At 47.8% G+C, this 19,418-nt stretch overlaps 1 pseudogene across 1 annotated transcript in view; it reads left to right on the plus strand.

Moving 5' to 3' along the window:
• The window catches only part of LOC311138344 (protein SHQ1 homolog), a 55,772-nt pseudogene extending 53,194 nt beyond the window's left edge, over positions 1-2,578 (plus strand). The window contains exons 11-12 of the transcript in view: positions 2,069-2,187; positions 2,220-2,578. The product of the transcript in view is annotated as a protein SHQ1 homolog (transcript). The remainder of the gene's footprint in view (positions 1-2,068; positions 2,188-2,219) is intronic.
• The last annotated feature ends 16,840 nt before the right edge of the window (positions 2,579-19,418 follow it).

Here is a 19,418-nt window from a genome sequence, read left to right on the forward strand (position 1 = left end):
GGGGCTCACGGGATGGTTGGCGAAGCCTGGGTTCAGAGCAGAGCCAACTCCCCATACTCACGCTAGGAAGCGTGTGACCGTGCAGGCTCCGTGTTATGCGGAGCTACGCACTGTGTCGCCAGTGCGCCGACACAGTCCTGTACGTCCTGTGCTAGCAGCACGCACGTGTCGTGCGAAAGTGGGCAGCCAGCCAGGACGGGTTGTGCCGGCTCAATGCTCCTGGTCTCCAGTGCACCTCACCAGTCCTGTACGGCCCGTTCCTGCTCCTCGCACCAGACTTGTGGTGCGTGTCTCCAGTCCGGCCCGGCCCGTTCCTGCTCCTCGCACCAGACTAGTGGTGCGTGTTCCCAGTCCGGCCCGGCCCGTTCCTGTTCCTCGCACCAAGCCAGTGGTGCGTGTTCCCAGTCCGGTACGGCCCGTGCCTGCTCCTCGCACCAAGACAGTGGTGCGTGTCGCCAGCCCGGTACGCCCTCTACCTGCTCCTCGCACCAAGCCAGTGGTGCGTGTTCCCAGTCCGGTACGCCCCGTACCTAATCCTCGCACCAAGCCAGTGGTGCGTGTTCCCAGTCCGGTACGGCCCGTGCCTGCTCCCCGCACCAGACCAGTGGTGTGTGTTCCCAGTCCGTTACGGCCCCTGCCTGCTCCCCGCATCAAGCCAGTGGTGCGTGTCGCCAGTCCGGCCCGGCCCGTTCCTTCTCCTCGCACCAGCCAGTGGTGCGTGTTCCTAGTCCGGTCCGGCCGGTGCCTGCTCCTCGCACCAGACCAGTGGTGCGTGTGTTCAGTCCGGCACGGCCCGTCAGCTGCTCCACTCCGGAGCCAGAGCAGTCCGCTCGACCGGTGCCCAGTCCAGCTCCGGTCAGCAGCTCTACTCCGGAGCCAGAGCAGTCCGCTCCACCGGTGCCCAGTCCAGCTCCGGTCAGCGGCTCCAGTACAGACCCAGACGTCAGCCCCTCTCCAGGTTCGGGGTCTCCCACACCAGGGTCCAGACAGGGCTTGGTACATTGTGGGAGGAAGGAGAGGGGAAGCAGCGTGCTGAGGTCCAGACCAGACCAGGGGCGCAACGGGGAGGCTGAGAGAATGTGGTCGTCACACCCGGAGCCGGATCCGCCTCCCAGGCGGAATGCCCACCCGGACCCTTCCCTGTCATGTCAGGTTGGTGCGGTCGGAGTCCGCACCTTTGGGGGGGGTACTGTCACGCCCTGACTCATGGGACTCTTGTATGTTGAGTCAGGGTGTGGATATTCTATGTTAGTTTTTCTATGTTTACGTTCTAGGTGTTGTAGTTCTATGTTTGGCCGGGTGTGATTCCCAATCAGAGGCAGCTGTCGCTCGTTGTCGCTGATTGGGGATCATACTTAAGTAGCCTTTTGGCAATCATGGGTTGTGGGATCTTGTTCCGTGTAGAGGCTTGTTTTGTGTTTAGCCTTAGGACTTCACGTTTCGTTGGTTTGTTGTTTTGTTCGTGTGTTTATCGGTAAATAAATATGTATGCCTTTCACGCTGCGCCTTGGTCTGACCCGTCCTTCAACGAACGTGACAGTAGCTCCATGCAGTACCAGCAGCAGCAGCTTTTTGTCTGTGTCGGGGTGTTGGAAGGAGATGGAGTCCTGTAAACTCTGTAATCCTCCTCGCTCTCTTATCACCTCCTTCAGGGAGAGCTTCAGTCGGAGACTTGAGGGGCAGAACCTGCATATCAGACACACTCATCTTCCTACATGATTATTAAACATTATTTCCATATTTCATTGAGCTCAGGCCTCCGTGAATTGCTGTCTACTTAGCATTCAGATGAGGCTGGGATTTGGGTAATGGATATTAGATTTGTAGATTGAGTTCTCGTTGCTGTATTTTTAGTAGGCATAGCAGTCAAACAACATAGTCAAAATACCCACTTCTCATCAGTGTTGGAAATGCAGCTCTTCAAATGGTTTCAGTTAGGATTTGTAAATATTTGCTTCCAAGTTGAGTAAGACGAACTGATCCATCTTTGCTGTACTTGCCTGACTGTCTCATCCCGTCCTCTCTGTCTCTCTCTCTCTCTCTCTCTCTCTCTTTCTCTCTCTGTCAGGTCCAGGAAGGTGACCGCTCTGGCCGATCCCCTACAGAAAGTGTCCCTAAGGAAAAGCGACCTGGAGCTGGAGTTGGAGGTTCTGGAAACTGCGGCGCTGGTAGAGGAAGAACTCCCCAGTCACACAGCGGAGAGGAGTCTGACAGAACAGAAGGGCACGACTGTGCTACTCTCATGTCAGCCGAGAGGAAGCCCAGTGCCCTCCCCTCTGCTGAGGACGGCCCCAGCCAGCTGATCCAGGAGCTGGGAGAGAGAGTGGAGGACGGGCTGTGGATCTCTTTACAGCCTCGGGGCAGCAGGCATTCCAGGAGCAGAACACAGGGAGAGGCAGAGAGAGACTGTTCAAGGCCTGCGACAGTCACTGCCGCTGCTGCTACTGCCACAGCTACTGCCGCTGCCCGCGCAGGGACATTCCTAGAGCAGTGTCCTTGCAGAAACCCTCTGCCGATCGTCAAACCAGATACTGGTGACGATCTTGATGAGGACGATATCGACGAGGATGATTATTAGATGGGCGTCACAGAGAATATGCCATTAATTAACTCCATATACTCTACATGAATGATAGCTTTTTTTATTTTCTAGCTTCATACATACATTTCATCAAACATGGAAATGTAGATTTTTTTGTATTGGATACATGCTATTTTAGTTAAGTGTCATAGCTCACTTGAAGAGTTTCAAAAGCTTCCGTACTTTGTGTCTCTGTGCAGGTGTTTCTTTGATGAAGGCTTTTCATACCAAGCTAAGCATTTTGATAATACAACGGATGTGTTTAATTATGCGGATCACTCAAGTCTCTTCCATGTGACGCGGTCACTTTGTTTGCAGGCTGTTAGATTAGCACATGCAATTCACGCACAGCCATTTCCTGTCAAGAAAAGAGAAAGGGGTGGTTGTTGGGAGATAAAAAACTGGACAGACCTCAACAGGAAATGTCAGCTGCTGCTTTAAAATGTATCTTGAGACATTGAGTTCTCATGTATGCAGTGGCTTTCCTGCCAAAACAAAGTTAGTACCCTGTCAACACTAAGCAACCTTTGGGTTCAACTCAAAGTTAGGTCTTATTTGGGGATATGAGGGAAAACTGCTTTTCAAGGCACTTACTGAGTACTTGTCATTGTTCATTCTAGTGTATCATTTAGCTGCTGGGGTTCCTTGCAGGGAAGAGATTTTATATTTTTGCTCTGAGAGACAGCAGTACAGTAAGCCCCTGCAGAAGCTCCATATTGATTGGAGGAGAGGAGATTGGTGGCTAAACGTGCAGGAGGAGTGATTGATTCATCTGGCATGAATGGAGGAGTACCGTCAACACAGCTCAATATCATCAGCTGCCAGCGTCTCGGGGGCGAGGAGCGAAAACAAACAAGGAAGCACATGTCAGGCAGATGGATGAGGGCTCTGTGTGGAGCGGAGCACGGGAGCTGTTCCTTTGAGAGAAAAGAGCACCCCGAGCCAGTGCACAGATGGAAAAGCAGAGGGCCAGAGAGCAGGCAGAGACAAACCACCACTCCATACATACCGATACACAGTGTGACTGAGATGAGGTGAGGTATGAGACTGTGGCCCATTTAAAGCCTCCTCCATTCTGGGGACTGTGGGGCCCTGCGGGCTGCGGCTGCCTCTCCCCACTGGGGTCTCACATTGATTAAGTGACACATTGATTAAGTGACAATAGCTGTTTTTCATCTTAAATTGGCTTGCGTATCCCCATTACCGCATCCTTCTCAGAGCTCGATGAGAGGACCACAGCAGTTCAGTTTGTTATTCTGCAATTCATACTGGTCACCCAGGAATTTTTCAAAGGACTACACCGGCAGTTTAAGTCATGTGCCTTATAAATTATACAAGGCATTAATTAATTGAATGTGTATGCTGTGTTTTGACAGATTTAATTACTAGGCCCACTTCTCAGTAACCAAAAGATCTCTGGTTCGAATCCCTGAGCCGGCAAGGTCTGCTGTTCTGCCCTTGAGCAAGGCAGTTAACCCCCAACAACAACTGGTCCCCGGGCGCCGATGACGTGGACATCGATTAAGGCAGCCAGCCGTTGGGTTAAATGCACATTTTGGTTGAATGCATTTAGTTGTGCAACTGACTAGGTATCCCCTTTCCCCTTCTGTGGCAGTGTGCTTGCCCTTTGACCCAAAGGTCAACACACTACAGTAATTACTCTCTGCTCTGGGCTAATGACAGAGATTGCCCTCTGTAGCTGCCTGCCACTTATCCATCACTGCTGAAGATAGATAGGATTAGACCCGAGTGTTGTTGGTGATATCTGCTTTGTGTGAGTTAGTAAGTAAGTAGCCTTGCACAAGCCTTGGCCGAACCAGAACGGCTCATAGGAGCAGGAGCCTATCTCCTGTTTCTGTAGTGTTAGGCAGCTTAATGTACAAGTAGCCTACATCCCCTGGACAGGGCCTTACCCCCAATCTATTTACTTAATGCTAAGTGCCAAGCAGAGACGCATCGGGTCCAATTTTTTGTCTTGGGTATGACTCGGCCGAGGATTGAACTCCCAACCTCAGGGCGGACACTCTAACCACAAGGCCACTGAGTTGGCTTTGTGTGAGTATGTGGTCAACAGGGCTTGAACAGATGGAAGATCTACAGTATCATGGATGTCTTGGGTCAAATGTCTCTGAAGACACATTTTGCCAATAGTGGATACTTACAGATGAAGCAGCTTACTGTCACTGGTAAAGCTTATTTGCTGAGACCTTGTTGCTCCTCTGTACTAAGCACACTGCAAAGGTGGAAATTCCTACATGAAATCGACCTTATATGAGTATTATCCTGACGGAAAGCACATTTCCTCTCCTGTTTTCAATGGGAGGGCAGGGGGGCAAGGACCGTATAGTCAGTCCTTCTTTCCCACACACAGAGAGCAGCGGTTCTTGGTTCATACTAATGGAAAACTCAATCTTGTCTCCCCTTCCAGAGAGGCAAAGTGATTCTGGTACTTGAAAAGATTAATAGCCCTCAAGAAGAAATGAATCAGGTGGTCTCCAGGGCTTGACTCCTCCAATGGGTGTGCAAATATAATTTATTTTGTGCTCACGTGGTGCTATGTGGAGTGGGCAGGCAGGCAGGCAATTCTTCCTTTGTGACCCTGGCCTATTGTATCATGTTTCCCCAGGCTGCATGGCACTGAAACTAAGAGCAGCTCCAGCTTCAGAGCACAGGAAAGGAGCCAGGTGTCCAGTCCACTACCTCTTCTGTCATGCTTTTGTATTCCCACAAGACATGACTGACATGAGCATATGTGAACCCTCTCAGCCATTTTGTAGCCTCTTCACACAGTTTTCACTGTGATACCAGAATGCTATACTTCAGTGTTGATATACAGTATAGGCCATGATATAGCACTGAACTGTTGGCTTTCTAAAAGCAATGTTTATTGCACTTCTTTTGATTAATATGGAATGTTGGAGGCTGTTTCAGGCGAAACAGGATACCCCCATCCATTGTGTGTGTGTGTGTGTGTGTGTGTATATGTGTGTGTTGACAGGGCCTACATACACTCGTCTGCCGCAGCGCTGCCTCACTGAGTCACCCTAATTTTTGTGAGCAATGTCCGTTAGCACTTGTCTATTGAGAGTGGGGAGTGATTTATCAGGCTGCTTAATGCAGCAAATTACCTCTGCCTTGCGTCAGGTGTGTGTATGTGTCTGTGTGTGTGCACATGCACAGCATCTCACTCCTCTCTCATCATTATACCCCTTCATCTTGTTAAACACTGTCAGTCTCCTTTAACACCATGCTTCGCCCGGCTGTTCCAGAGAAACAGACATGAGGTGGAGGTGCAAGCTGAGTTAACATTCTACCTGGAGTGTTTTGAATGTTGCCCCGCTGAATATAATATCCCTCTTGTTTTTGATATTCCCAGTCCTTATCTTAGCCAGTCCATAAATGGTGATGACAGTCTGTGTGTATTATCTGATAAACTACAATCCTTTATTTGTTTTTATAGTTTTAAACAGCTGTCAAAGCTGTCATATTTTAGCATGATATACTGCTGGGGGGAGCCAGTAAGTGTTGTGGGAGTTGGAAACAACAAACCAAAGCTGTTCCGATGTTCTCTCTCTTCCTCCCTCTGTCTTCTCTTCTCCTCTGATTTTTCATTGAACAGAGTGCTTCTTATTTGAGTCCTGAAATGAACTAGCGCTGTATATATAAAGAAAAAAAGCTTGTGATGTATCACTTAATTTTAAGCCGAGTGCCTGATTTACAATCATCATAAAGGTGTTTACATGTTTCAACACATATTTCTCCCTCAAAGCAAAAGCTCTGCGCTGTAGCACTGAGCAAGAGCGGGCGGTTATGTCACATGTCAGCTTCAGAGGCAGCCAGCATAGCTGGCTGTGTTTGTTCTGTGGCTGGTGTGACCACTGACCTCTGACCTCTCTCTGAAGTGCCCGTGTCTGTTCTCCCCTCTGCTCTGCGCTCAGCACAGACCAGCCTGCACTCTAATGATGCCTCACGGACGTAAGCATGTAGCTAACAGTCCAGGAACAAATGCTCTCCGCACACACGCCTCCCTACGCGCTCTGCAAACGAGACCCCTTGACACTCTAAACACAGGCTTTTGGCATTGATAAAGGATTCTACACACACACACTCTGTAAATCAGCTCTACATTAGAGTCAATGTCTGCGCCCCCGCGGAAATCAAATTAGCATAATAAAAAATCCCCATAAAAATCAGTCTGTTCAAGCTAGAGATATCTGTTTTTTTTGCATGGGCTGCGTCTCAATCCACCGTATCCGCCGATGTAGGCCTTCCGGATCTGAGGTGGAAGGTGGCAGAGCTACTGAGGTGTTTGTCAGACCATGAGACATCCCGAAAATCTGTCTTCTCACAAAAATGTCTGTAGCATCCGAACGTCTATAGCGTCCAAACAAAATATGACCCCTCTGTGGATTGATAAGACTCTCACGAACACGATGGTGTTCTCCGTTTTGCTCTAGGACGACCACAAGCCCTACACAATGAATGCAAGTATATATGGTTCAGTACCTTAAAAAAGGGGTTAAATATATAGATGGTGCCTTCAGAAAGTGTTACAGCCTGAATTCAAAATGGATTAAATCTATATTTTTCTCACCCATCTACACACAATACCCCATAATGACAATGTGAAAACATGTTTTTAGATATTTTTGCATATTTATTGAAAATGAAATACATAAATATCTCATTTGCATAATTATTCACACCCCTGAGTCAATACATGTTAGAATCACCTTTGGCAGCGAGTACAGCTGTGAGTATGTCTGTGTAAGTCTCTAAGAGCTTTGCACACCTGGATTGTACAATATTTGCACATTATTCTTTTTTAAATTCTTCAAGCTCTGTAAAGTTGGTTGTTGATCATTGCTAGAGTCTTGCCATAGATTTTCAAGCCGATTTAAATCAATATTGTAACTAGGCCACTCAGGAACATTCAATGTGGTCTTGGTAAGCAACTCCAGTGTATATTTGGCCTTGTGTTTTAGGTTATTGACCTGCTGAAAGATGAATTGGTCTCCCAGTGTCTGTTGGAAAGCAGACTGAACCAGGTTTTCCTCTGGGACTTTGCCTGTGCTTAGCTCTATTCCGTTTATTTTTATCCCAAAAAAAAACTCCCTAGTCCTTGCCAATGACAAGCATACCCATAACATGACGCAGCCACCATGCTTGAAAATATGAAGAGTGGTACTCAGTGATGTGTTGGATTTGCTCTAAACATAGCGCTTTGTATTCAGGACATAAAGTTAATTTCTTTGGTGCCTTGTTGCAAACAGGATGCATGTTTTGGAATATTTTTAATTCTGTACAGGCTACCTTCTTTTCACTCTGTCATTTAGGTTAGTATTGTGGAGTAACTACAATGTTGTTGATCCATCCTCAGTTTTCTCCTATCACAGCCATTAAACTCTGTAACTGTTTTAAAGTCACCATTGGCCTTATGGTGAAATCCCTGAGCGGTTTCCTTCCTCTCCGGCATCTGTAACTGAGTTAGGAAGGACGCCTATATATTTGTAGTGACTGGGTGTATTGATCCAAAGTGTAATTAATAACTTCACCATGCTCAAAGGGATATTCAATGTCTGCTTTTTTATTTTTACCCATCTACCAATTGGTGCCCTTTTTTGCGAGGCATTGGAAAACCTCCCTGGTCTTTGTGGTTGAATCTGTGTTTGAAATTCACTGCTCGGCTGAGGGACCTTACAGATAATTGTATGTGTGGGGTACAGAGATGAGGTAGTCATTCAAAAATCATGTTAAACACTATCATTGTACATAGCTTGAGTCCAGGCAAATTATTATGTGACTTGTTACGCAAATTTGTACTCTTGAACTTATTTATGCTTGCCATAACAAAGGGGTTGAATACCACTTTGATTCCACTTTGACATTATGGGGTATTCTGTGTAGGCCAGGTCCACACAAAATCTCAATTGAATCCATTTTAAATGGATGCTGTAACACAACAAAATGTGGAAAAAGTGAAAGGGTGTGAATACTTCCTGACAGCACTATATAAATAATTTCCTGATCTTTCTTATATTTCTCAGATATAGGACAGACACTTCAAAACAAACTTCCTTTAGATATCTTTTTTTTTTACTATCTGTTTTTCCATAAGTGAATCTGTTATTCAATGTGTTTCTATTGGCTAATAACAGTAAGGCCAAATTCAATGTTTCATCAAATATTTTATACCTAAAGGGGTCCTAAAATTCAAAATCAAATAGCTAAATGATCCTTGGTATGACCATCATAAAACAATTATATATGTTAGCTTAGTAACCGCCCCCAGGGGGCTCCTGTTCCTGACATGAGCTTTAAGTAAACAACTGCATGGGCTTCCACTCCAATAATAATCCACACTCAGTATAACATGGGTCCCGAGTGCTGTGTCTCTAGTACCTCACTCTCTAAGCTCAGGCTGTCTCTCTCTCTCCCATCTCTCTACCTTTTATTAGTCTGTCTGTCTGTCTGTCTGTCTGTCTGTCTGTCTGTCTGTCTGTCTGTCTGTCTGTCTGTCTGTCTGTCTGTCTGTCTGTCTGTCTGTCTGTCTGTCTGTCTGTCTGTCTGTCTGTCTGTCTGTCTGTCTGTCTGTCTGTCTGTCTGTCTGTCTGTCTGTCTGTCTGCCTCTCTCTCAAGCTCGCTCTTTCTCAATGTCTCTCACTTTCTCTCACTCCCTCTCTCTCTCTCTCATTCCCTGTCTCCAGGCCTCTCTCACACTATTTCTCGACATCTCACTCTGTCTCTACCTCTGTCTCTCATTCCCTCTCTGTCTGTCTGCACCATGCCATGAGCCTGGCTGTCACATGCCTGCAGTGTTCTGCTGCCTCTCAGTTTCACCCCTGTACACATCACAAGAGTCGCCATCGCCGCGGCCCCCTGGGTCGCCATGTATGAAAGCAGATCTCCTTACGTGTCGCTACGCCTGCCTGTCACCGAGGAGGCCACCCTCTGCGATTCAATCGCTGCTCACAGCACTAAGAGGTGTAGATTACATCTGCATGGCATGCAGAGAGAGCCTCCCAGCCGACACACAGCAGCCGCGGAGAGGGGGAGAGGGGGAAAGGTTTTAGACAGGGAGAGAGAGAGAGAGATAGAGAGAGAGAGAGAGAGAGAGAGAGAGAGAGAGAGAGAGAGAGAGAGAGAGAGAGAGAGAGAGGGGGGGGGGGGGGGGGAATAGGTTTAGACGGGAGGAGGAGATGTGGGAGGAAATGCGGGAGGGAGCAGCAGATTCCCATCAGCGTGGCATGTCATTACAACGTGTCACATGGCTGTCTGGGACCTCCTGATGCTTATCAAAGGATTAGACCTGAGGCAAAATGAAACTCTTAAATAAGCATGTTAGAAGAAAGACAGGAACGACAAAAAAGATCGGGACGACACCTCTAAGTAGTCTGGGTGGTAAAGCACAGACCGCTGTTCCTCTACTGTGGTGTGATTGGCAGTTCATGGAATGTTCCTGACATCACAGCAATGGAATACCCATGTAGTATGCTAATGGTGTTTGAGCCTACATTGTGTCATGCCCTGGAAAGTGTGTCAGATGAGATAAAGAGTACTAATGGGTAATAAAACTGCTCTGCTTGCTGTAAGAGCTCCACTGGGGGAAGGAGCGCTATTGGCCAACAGGCTCTTACATAATCCAGCGATAAGGTAATTGCCTGCTGGGACTGACCTTTAGATCGGACACTCAATAGTGCTTGTTGATAATTAAATGGGCCTGTGTGTGATTCTCTTTTTTGTTTATGGGGGTAGTCTGAGGATTGCATTCCTCACTTGGACTATTGAATGTTTTAAGCTGTTTTTATCAGGGTGAAATATGGGTCAAAGCTGTTCTGTTCTCACCGGTCAGCATTGTCCAGCTGAGCACAGCTGATTGTGGTGTGATTGTGTTGTTAGAGGAGTACACAGTGCTAGAGATCCAATTGCAGAGGTAGATGTGATGACTAAGCAGTAAGCACTAGGCAGAGCTGAGAGGAGAGGCAGGGTTGTGATGGTGGCAGGCATTTGAGCTCTGCAGAGGAATCTTCTCTGTATTCTTGCAGCTTAACATAGTGCTAACACAAACACAAGTCCTGGCTGCATGGGACCAGACCAGACCAACCTCTGAGCTGGGAACGGGAGGAATTTGCACTGGGGCTAAAGGGGTATATTCCACTCTAATATATCCCATCCCTGAGTGTGTAACCTTAATGTGCACTAATCTCTAAGGCACAAAATCAATGAGGTGCCTACTCACACACCATTCATCTCCTGTGGTGGTAGACTGTGGTCTCCCAGTTTAAAGCCAGGGAAAACTCCAGCCTCCTCACATCTGTGCAGCGTTAGCAGCGCTCCCAGATTTATTAGAACCACAAACGAACACGGACACACCTTCCCTTCCCCCCCAGAGCAGCTGCATGGGGTAGCGCAGGGACAAATTCGACTGTATGAAGTACAGACATTATGGAGCTTGTGGAAATGTGCAGCATACAAAACAGCTATAAAGAATTTCGACTGGTCCTCAAATGTCACATGCTGTTGTGAGATTGTTACACAGACAACAATGTAGCTGAGTTGTTGTGTGTCTGCTGAACAGATGATCTTAGTTCAGAGCATTGACATTATGTAGGTCTACTTTTGTCAAGGGTTCAAGATTTGAAATACAACTGACAGATACAATTCCAGCTCTTGGCAGGCTGCAGTGAGTCAAGCCATGAGAGGATGATTGTCTTTGTCTGTGATAGATACTCTGTGAGAGAGTTTGGTGCCAGACGTTGCTGCTGGCCTGGCTCTCTGACTGCCCCATTCTTGGAGATGCTCAGCTTGGCAGCGTTAGGTTCAGCCTGAACAAGAATGTGAAACACTGAGTACATCGTGACAGCCTCTAATCATAAACAGACCTGCTTTTAAATCACTATATTGAGAGAAGACGAGGCATGTTGTCATCTGCCAAGCGGTGGGAATATCTATTAAACATCTATTAAACATGAATCAAGTCAATGACGTGCTCTGTCAATGTAGCTGATTGATGCTCATAGATTTCATTGGATGAATCTGGTTAGGCACTTGGCAGCAGCCATGGTATCAGTGCATGCGATTTTCCTACTGCACTTACAGTACATGGATCAATGTATTACACATGACCTGCCCTATAGGCACATGTTTTACTGTGAAAACACCCACTCCATTGGACATGCCACAACTCTCCCTGACTCCCCTCTCCTCTGACCACTGGGCTGTGTAAAAAATGCTTTTCTGGCTCCTGTCCAAGTGGTGATGATGCGCTGTTCAAAATGAGATTCTCTGTTCACATTGTAATGATATTGTGTCCCTAGCTTTTCTTTTCCTTAGAAGAAAGGTTGACATTGCATAGGTAGGTCCAGTATCCATATACTGTTGTAGATCCACTATCCTTCACCATTAGTTTGGTGTATTTGACAATTACTTTTTTCAGTGTGTATTCATTGTCTAATCCTAGACTCCAAACTCAGGAGTGAGTGGTAATAACAACAACTGGGGAATTGTATCAGGCACACACACAGTGGCTAGCATCATTTCCTTGCACACAGGAAAGAGCAAGCTGTCACCTCAAGCAAGGAAATGCAGGTGTATTAACAAGTCAATGAGAAATTAATGTGTGGATAATTTCACAGTGAGCACATGTGACCTTTGTCAATGATGCCACTCAAAGCTGCAGGTGGTGTTTCACTGACTGCCAAATTAAGTCCCAGGGGACCACAATGCACTGCAACACACCTCAACGCTACAGCGGCTCATACCTTTCATTGTGTAAAGCAGAATAAAACGCAGGAACATGGATTCTATCTTTCAAAATGAAAACATTGTCCATGATGGGCTATATCTGAATTAAAACTATTTCTAGCAGGTTGCATGTGAAGTGAAGTGTTCAAATTTTCAGATTTCCAACATTTTTATTCATACAGAAGTACCGAATCTACACAATTATTCTTGACCCTATGGCATGCTGTTGTCTTATTGTTTGAGAACAGTCATCTGTGCGCAGATTTTTTTTTAGTTAAGAGAAGTCACAACGCTTTTTCATTCACTCGATGCCACTGACTGGAGAACACAAATTCCTCTGTGCTGCTTTTGTGGTGAATCACTCTTGAGATTATTTTCAATTAGAGCTCACAACCCGTTAAAGCTACATGCAAAGTCAACCATACACATCAAATCTTTTTTTGCTGAATAAAGATCTCCTCACACTCTCTATCCATAGAGCCTATTAATGGAGAGGTAGAGGTATATCCTCTGAACCTCATCCTCTCAACTCCCCATTCCTTCTCCTGTACACACCTCCTATTACTGCCAAGCTCTCAACCTCTAACTCTATCTCCCCCCGTAACCACTTTCCATCTCCATCTTCCTTTCCTACCACCCTTCCTTCCTTACCCTTTCTGTTTCCCTAGCCTCTTCTCTTACTCTCAAGCCTCTCTGCATCGTGTCCAGTATCATAGGAATCTAATGTGAAGGCTGGCCACTCTCCCCCTGCTTAAATCTCTCCATATTGGAGCCAAAGGGTACCTGAAATTGAGTGTGGAGACTGCATCAAGGTTGTTTACTCCACCCTGCTAGATAGTGATGGATGTCTTGTCTGATTGCTTGATTTGGCTGTCCTACTTGGGGGAGGCACATCCCTTAGCACTTGGTGAGAAGGGGAGAGTGTTTAGTTTCAGAGGACGGCCAGATATCCATTCCCAGAGAACAGCCAGCCAGAAGGACAGAGAGAGAGGGGGGGGGGGATTGAGTAGAAGAAAGATATAACACATGAGAGTCCATGGAGGGAATCGTTCCTGGGTTACTGTATCAGGGTTTAAGCAAACACTTAACAGGATGATAAAGTGTGTATTGATTACTGGTTGGATGTTGCTCTGTCTGTCAATGCACTAATCTGCCAAATTGATTGCATCTCTGCAGCATTGTGTGTAACCAAACAGCTGGATCCAGTCTAAATACGTTAAACACTATCCATACTTGGCTGAAACCTCTCCCTAGGGCCAGTGATTTATAATCCAGTGGATTGTGTGCACTTCTGGGAATTACTATATAAGAACATTGCAGAAAACCCTTCCAATCTCTCTCCCATTGCTTAGCCAGGGACGAGCTGACGCACATACAACAAGATCCCACAACTAACAGGTGTCAAAAGGCTGCCTAAGTATGGTTCCCAATCGGAGACAACGAGCTACAGCTGCCTCTGATTGGGAACCACCCCGGCCAACATAGATCTGCACATGCTAGATCTAAAACATAGAAATCAAACATAGCAACACACAACACGGAAAATACACACCCTGACTCAACAAATACAAGTCCTCAGAGTCAGGGCGTGACAGTACCCCCCCCCCCAAAGGTGCGGACTCCGACCGCGCCACATAAACATAACAGGGTAGGGGCCGGGTGGGCATTCCGCCTCGGAGGCGGATCCGGCTCCGGGTGTGACCACCACTTACTCTCCACCTCCCCGTTGCGCCCCTGGTCTGGTCTGGACCTCGGCGCGCTGCTTCCCCTCTCCTTCCTCCCACGAAGTACCAAGCCCTGTCTGGACCCTGGTGTGGGAGACCCCGAACCTGGAGAGGGGCTGACGTCTGGGTCTGGACTGGAACCGCTGACTGGAGCTGGACCCGACGACGGTGGATCGAACTGCTCTGGCTCCGGGGTGGAGCCGCTGACCGGAGCTAGATCAGGCACCGGTGGAGCGGACTGCTCTGGCTCCGGAGTGGAGCCGCTGACCGGAGCTGGACTGGACCCCGGTGGAGCGGATTGCTCTGGCTCCGGAGTGGAGCAGCTGACAGTGGAACAGGCACGGGCCGTGCCGGACTGGACACACGCACCACTGGCCTGGTGCGGGGAGCAGGAACAGGCCGGGCCGGGCTGGCGACGCGCACCACTGGCTTGGTGCGAGGGACAGGAACAGGTCGGACCGGGCTGGCGACGCGCACCACTGGCTTGGTGCGCGGGGCAGGAACAGGCCGGGCCGGGCTGGCGACGCGCACCACTGACTTGGTGCGAGGGACAGGAACAGGCCGGACCGGGCTGGCGATGCGCACCACTGGCTTGATGCGAGGAGCAGGAACGGGCCGAACCGTACTGGGAACACCCACCACTGGCTTAGTGCGGGAATCAGGAACGGGCCGGACCGGACTGGCGACACGCACCACTTGATTGGTGCGAGGAGCGGGACTGGGTTCCTTCATTAACCCCCGCTCCTTCTGCTGCCTAACCAGCTCCTCTCGCCGTGCCTCTACACTTTCCTTCTGCTCCCTCTGAACCAATGACCCCCCTAATCTGGTGGCCTCCTCTGCTAAACAGCTGAACCGCTCTATCACGGCCTCCTGCTGCCTCGTCGTCCACGGCGTGAGCCCCCCCCATAAAATGTTTTGGGGATTGTCTCTCCCCCGTGATCATGGCCTCCATCCCTCTTGCCAGACTCTCGCTCATCTCCTCCCAAGTCCATCCTCTCTCCTCGTCACACTGCTTGATCCAGGATTGGTGGGATCTTCTGTCACAATCGTTTACGAACGAGAAGGACCAAGGCGCAGCGTGATATGCATTCATATTTATTAACGACTAAACACACGACAAAACAACAAACGAAACGTGAAGTCCAAGGTAGCATACAAACAACATACCTTACACGGAACAAGATCCCACAACTAACAGGTGTCAAAAGGCTGCCTAAGTATGGTCCCCAATCAGAGACAACGAGCTACAGCTGCCTCTGATTGGGAACCACCCCGGCCAACATAGATCTGCACATGCTAGATCTAAAACATAGAAATCAAACATAGCAACACACAACACGGAAAATACACACCCTGACTCAACAAATACAAGTCCTCAGAGTCAGGGCGTGACAGATGCATTGGTCATATTTTCATGTTTTGACATTTGACTATGGTTGACTATTCTGTCTAAAATATGTGTCCCTCTAGGCTAATTTCTCACATATTTGTGAAAATGCAAATTGCATGATATAGTGGGAACTTGATTCCATCTTTGTATTTTACACAGATGGTCAATTGCAGTTCTGTGGGACAAATTACTTTTTCTAAATAATGATTTAGTCTCAAATGATTTAATGGAATCCGATTGGGGATGTAACCTGCACATAACTGTTATTACCACTACATTACCAATATGTGCTGGCCCGTGACTCCTCATTACAATTAGTCAACACCTCAATTGAATGTGTCATCTAAATTGTATGTTACTTAAGTCAATTTGAGATAATGGAGTAGAAATAATATTGAATCACTCTGATATAAGGGAATTTGGGAAACGCAAACCACCCACAAATGAAATCATCGTCTTATTCTTTATCATTAGGGAGGTAGTTGACAAGTGATGCATCATCATCTTATTCTTTATTCACCGTTTCTGGGTTAACAAACCGTGAGATTGGGCCGTGCCTCTGCGTTGCACATTCTCAGCTTGCAGGCCTTTTGTACTGCTGCCTTTTGTGGAGTCTGCCCTGAATTCACTGAAACTCTCTACTGCTGAGTGAGCTGAAGAAGCCTTTTTTCACATACTCTCTCTCTCTCTCTCTCTCCCTCTCTCTCTCTCACTCACACACACACACTCCCTGATGCACAAAGACTGAAGCGCTGCCAGCATTTCATGGGATAATCTACCTTCCTGAAGGTTTGGCAAAGCCTCCCCCTGCTCCTTATCGGTGTAGTGTGAGCAGCATGTGGTTTCCTGCCAACATATTGGGCTGTTAGCTGCCTCTCCAAACAGGAACACGCATGGAGACATTCCTCTGCTGGAGAAGGAAACTGTCCTCAGCCACCACCCCCTAACCTCCTCCCTGGACACTTAAACACGTCGCACACAACCCTCAACTCCTCAGGGACCTGACCACTCTACAATCCCCCCACACCCACCCAGTCCGGCCTGAGGCCACTGCCATTCAACACTGATTGCAAGCATGGAGATGTAAATGAAGAAGGAATTTGTCTGTGTGTGTGTGGGGCGGGGGCAGGGGCGGGCGGGCGGGCGGGGGGGGGGGGGGGGGGGGGGGGGGGTCCTGTCCTCTCACTGCCTGCAAAGATGCCCACAGATTTCCAGTGATCGATAAAAACATCTGTCTCAGGCAAACACATGGTGAGACAAGCCAACAGTAAACAACACTGGAGGTAAACACACCATTGGGTGTAATCACAGGATGAAAGGTCAAGTAGAGTAAATCACTTTCAGTCATTACCAGTTGCAGAACAGTCAAGTCTGGTCGCCTGCATGGGAAACCTACATTTTATGACCAAATGCATCCTGACTTGTCCTTCATAATTAGATGATAATGATGAGGAGGAGGATATTTTGATGAGGATGAATAATTGTGTAATTATTTAGGCAGTAGCATGAGGGACAAATGACATGATGGACTAATTGGAGGCAAGAGTCATTTAAAGAGCATCTCTGGTGTATTTCAAAGCAAGCAGCAGTGGCAAAGAGGAAGCTTTAAAGAATTGTTTTAGTTTAGTTTCTTTCTGGTGTGAGACTTTTATTTATCCTGGAATGTCATCAGGGAACTAATCATGAGCTTTTTCCCCCTCCTGTGTGATTCCGTTCCAGGAGGATGTGTCCTCGTCTGCTATCCTACCTGCCTCTTAACAGCCTATTTTCCTCTATCCGCTCCACTGCGTCTTTTCACCCTGGCTCAACCTTAACCTGCCTTCCTCTCTGTAACCGAATGGCTGTTGTCGTTGGCTAATTACCATTGCCCCTTGGCAAGCACCAGTTAGCCTTGAGCTAGCCTCGAGCCAGGCCCATCTCCCGGCTATCTACCTCTCTGTCAACCGGAAGGGACCTCCTAGTGTTGACACGGAGCCCCGCCGATCCAACACGACTAGTCTGCCGACAAAAATCATCTGATGTGGTTTCAACAGGCTTCCCGTTACGACGTCGACCACGAAGACCAGCTGTTGTCTTAGCTCTCTCGAATAACACCTGTGATTGCTTTATGCCTCTCTCCCATGTCAATATGCCTTGCCTATTGCTGTTTCGGTTATTTCTTATTGTACTATTTCACTGTAGATCCCCCAGCCCAGCTCAACCTGCCTTAGATAGCTCCTTTGTCCCACCCCCCATACATGCGGAGACCGACTCAATCGGTGCCTCCAGTGATGCTATATCTTTCATCGTTACCAAACGCTTAGGTTTACCTCCACTGTACTCATATCCTTCAATATCCTTGTCTGTACATAATGCCCTGAATCTATTCTACAACGCACTAGAAGACCAGTTCTTAAAGCCTTTAGCCGTAACCTTATTCTACTTCTCCTCTGTTCCTCTGGTGATGTAGAGGTTAACCCAGGCCCTGTAGCCCCCAGTATCACTCCTACTCCCCAGGCGTTATCATTTGTTGACTTCTGTAACCGTAAAAGCCTTGGTTTCTTGCACATTAACATCCGAAGCCTCCTCCCTATTTTTGAGTTATTCACTGCGTTAGCACACTCCACCAACCCTGATGTTCTAGCAGTGTCTGAATCCTGGCTTAAGAAGGCCACCAAACTACAACATTTTCCGTCTCGATAGAACTGCCAAAGGGGGTGGGGTTGCAATCTATCATACTATCCAGGTCTGTGCCCAAACAGTTTGAGCTTCTACTTCTAAAAATCCACCTTTCCAGAAATAAGTCTTTCACTGTTGCTGCTTGCTACAGACCCCCCTCAGCCCCGAGCTGTGCCCTGGACACCATATGTGAACTGATTGCCCCCCATCTATCCTCAGAATTCGTACTGCTTGGTGACCTAAACTGGGATATGCTTAACACCCCGGACAACCTACAATCTAAACTAGATGCCCTCAATCTCACACAAATGATCAACGAACCTACCAGGTACAACCCTAAATCTGTAAACTGCCTTATTGCCTGCGTCTGTAATGGGTCCGCGGTCAAACGACCACCCCTCATCACTGTCAAATGCTCCCTAAAACACTTTAGCGAGCAGGCCTTTCTAATTGACCTGGCCCGGGTATCCTGGATGGATATTGACCTCATTCCGTCAGTAGAGGATGCCTGGTTGTTCTTTAAAAGTGCTTTCCTCTCAATCTTAAATAACCATGCCCCATTCAAAAAAATAATCGAGAATTTCAACAAGCATTATGCTACGGCTGGCCATGCTTTTCACCTGGCTACCACTACCCCGGCCACCAGCTCTGCACCCCCCCCCCCCCCCCCCGCTTCTCCTTCACACTAATTCAGACAGCTGATGTTCTGAAAGAGCTGCAAAATCAGGACCCCTACAAATCAGCTGGGCTAGACAATCTGGACCCTTTCTTTCTAAAATTAGCCACCGAAATTGTCGCAACCCCTATTACTAGCCTGTTCAACCTCTCTTTGTTAACGTCTGAGATCCCCAGAGATTGGAAAGCTGCCGCGGTCATCCCCCTCTTCAAAGGGGGTGACACTCTAGATCCAAACTGTTACAGACCTATATCCATCCTGCCCTGCCTTTCGAAAGTATTTGAAAGCCAAGTTAACAAACAGATCACCGACCATTTCGAATCCCACCGTACCTTCTCCGCTATGCAATCCGGTTTCCGAGCTGGTCATGGGTGCACCTCAGCCACGCTCAAGGTCCTAAACGATATTATAACCGCGATCGATAAAAGACAGTACTGCGCAGCCGTCTTCATCAACCTGGCCAAGGCTTTCGACTCTGTCAACCATCGCATTCTTTATTGGCAGACTAAATAGCCTTGGTTTCTCAAATAGAGTTCAATGTGTCAAATCGGAGGGCCTGTTGTCTGGACCTCTGGCAGTCTCTATGGGGGTGCCACAGGGTTCAATTCTCGGGCCGACTCTATTCTCTGTGTATGTCAATGATGT

Source organism: Coregonus lavaretus (genome assembly GCF_964263955.1).
Source record: "Coregonus lavaretus genome assembly, chromosome: 12".
Classification (NCBI taxonomy): Eukaryota; Metazoa; Chordata; class Actinopteri; order Salmoniformes; family Salmonidae; genus Coregonus; species Coregonus lavaretus.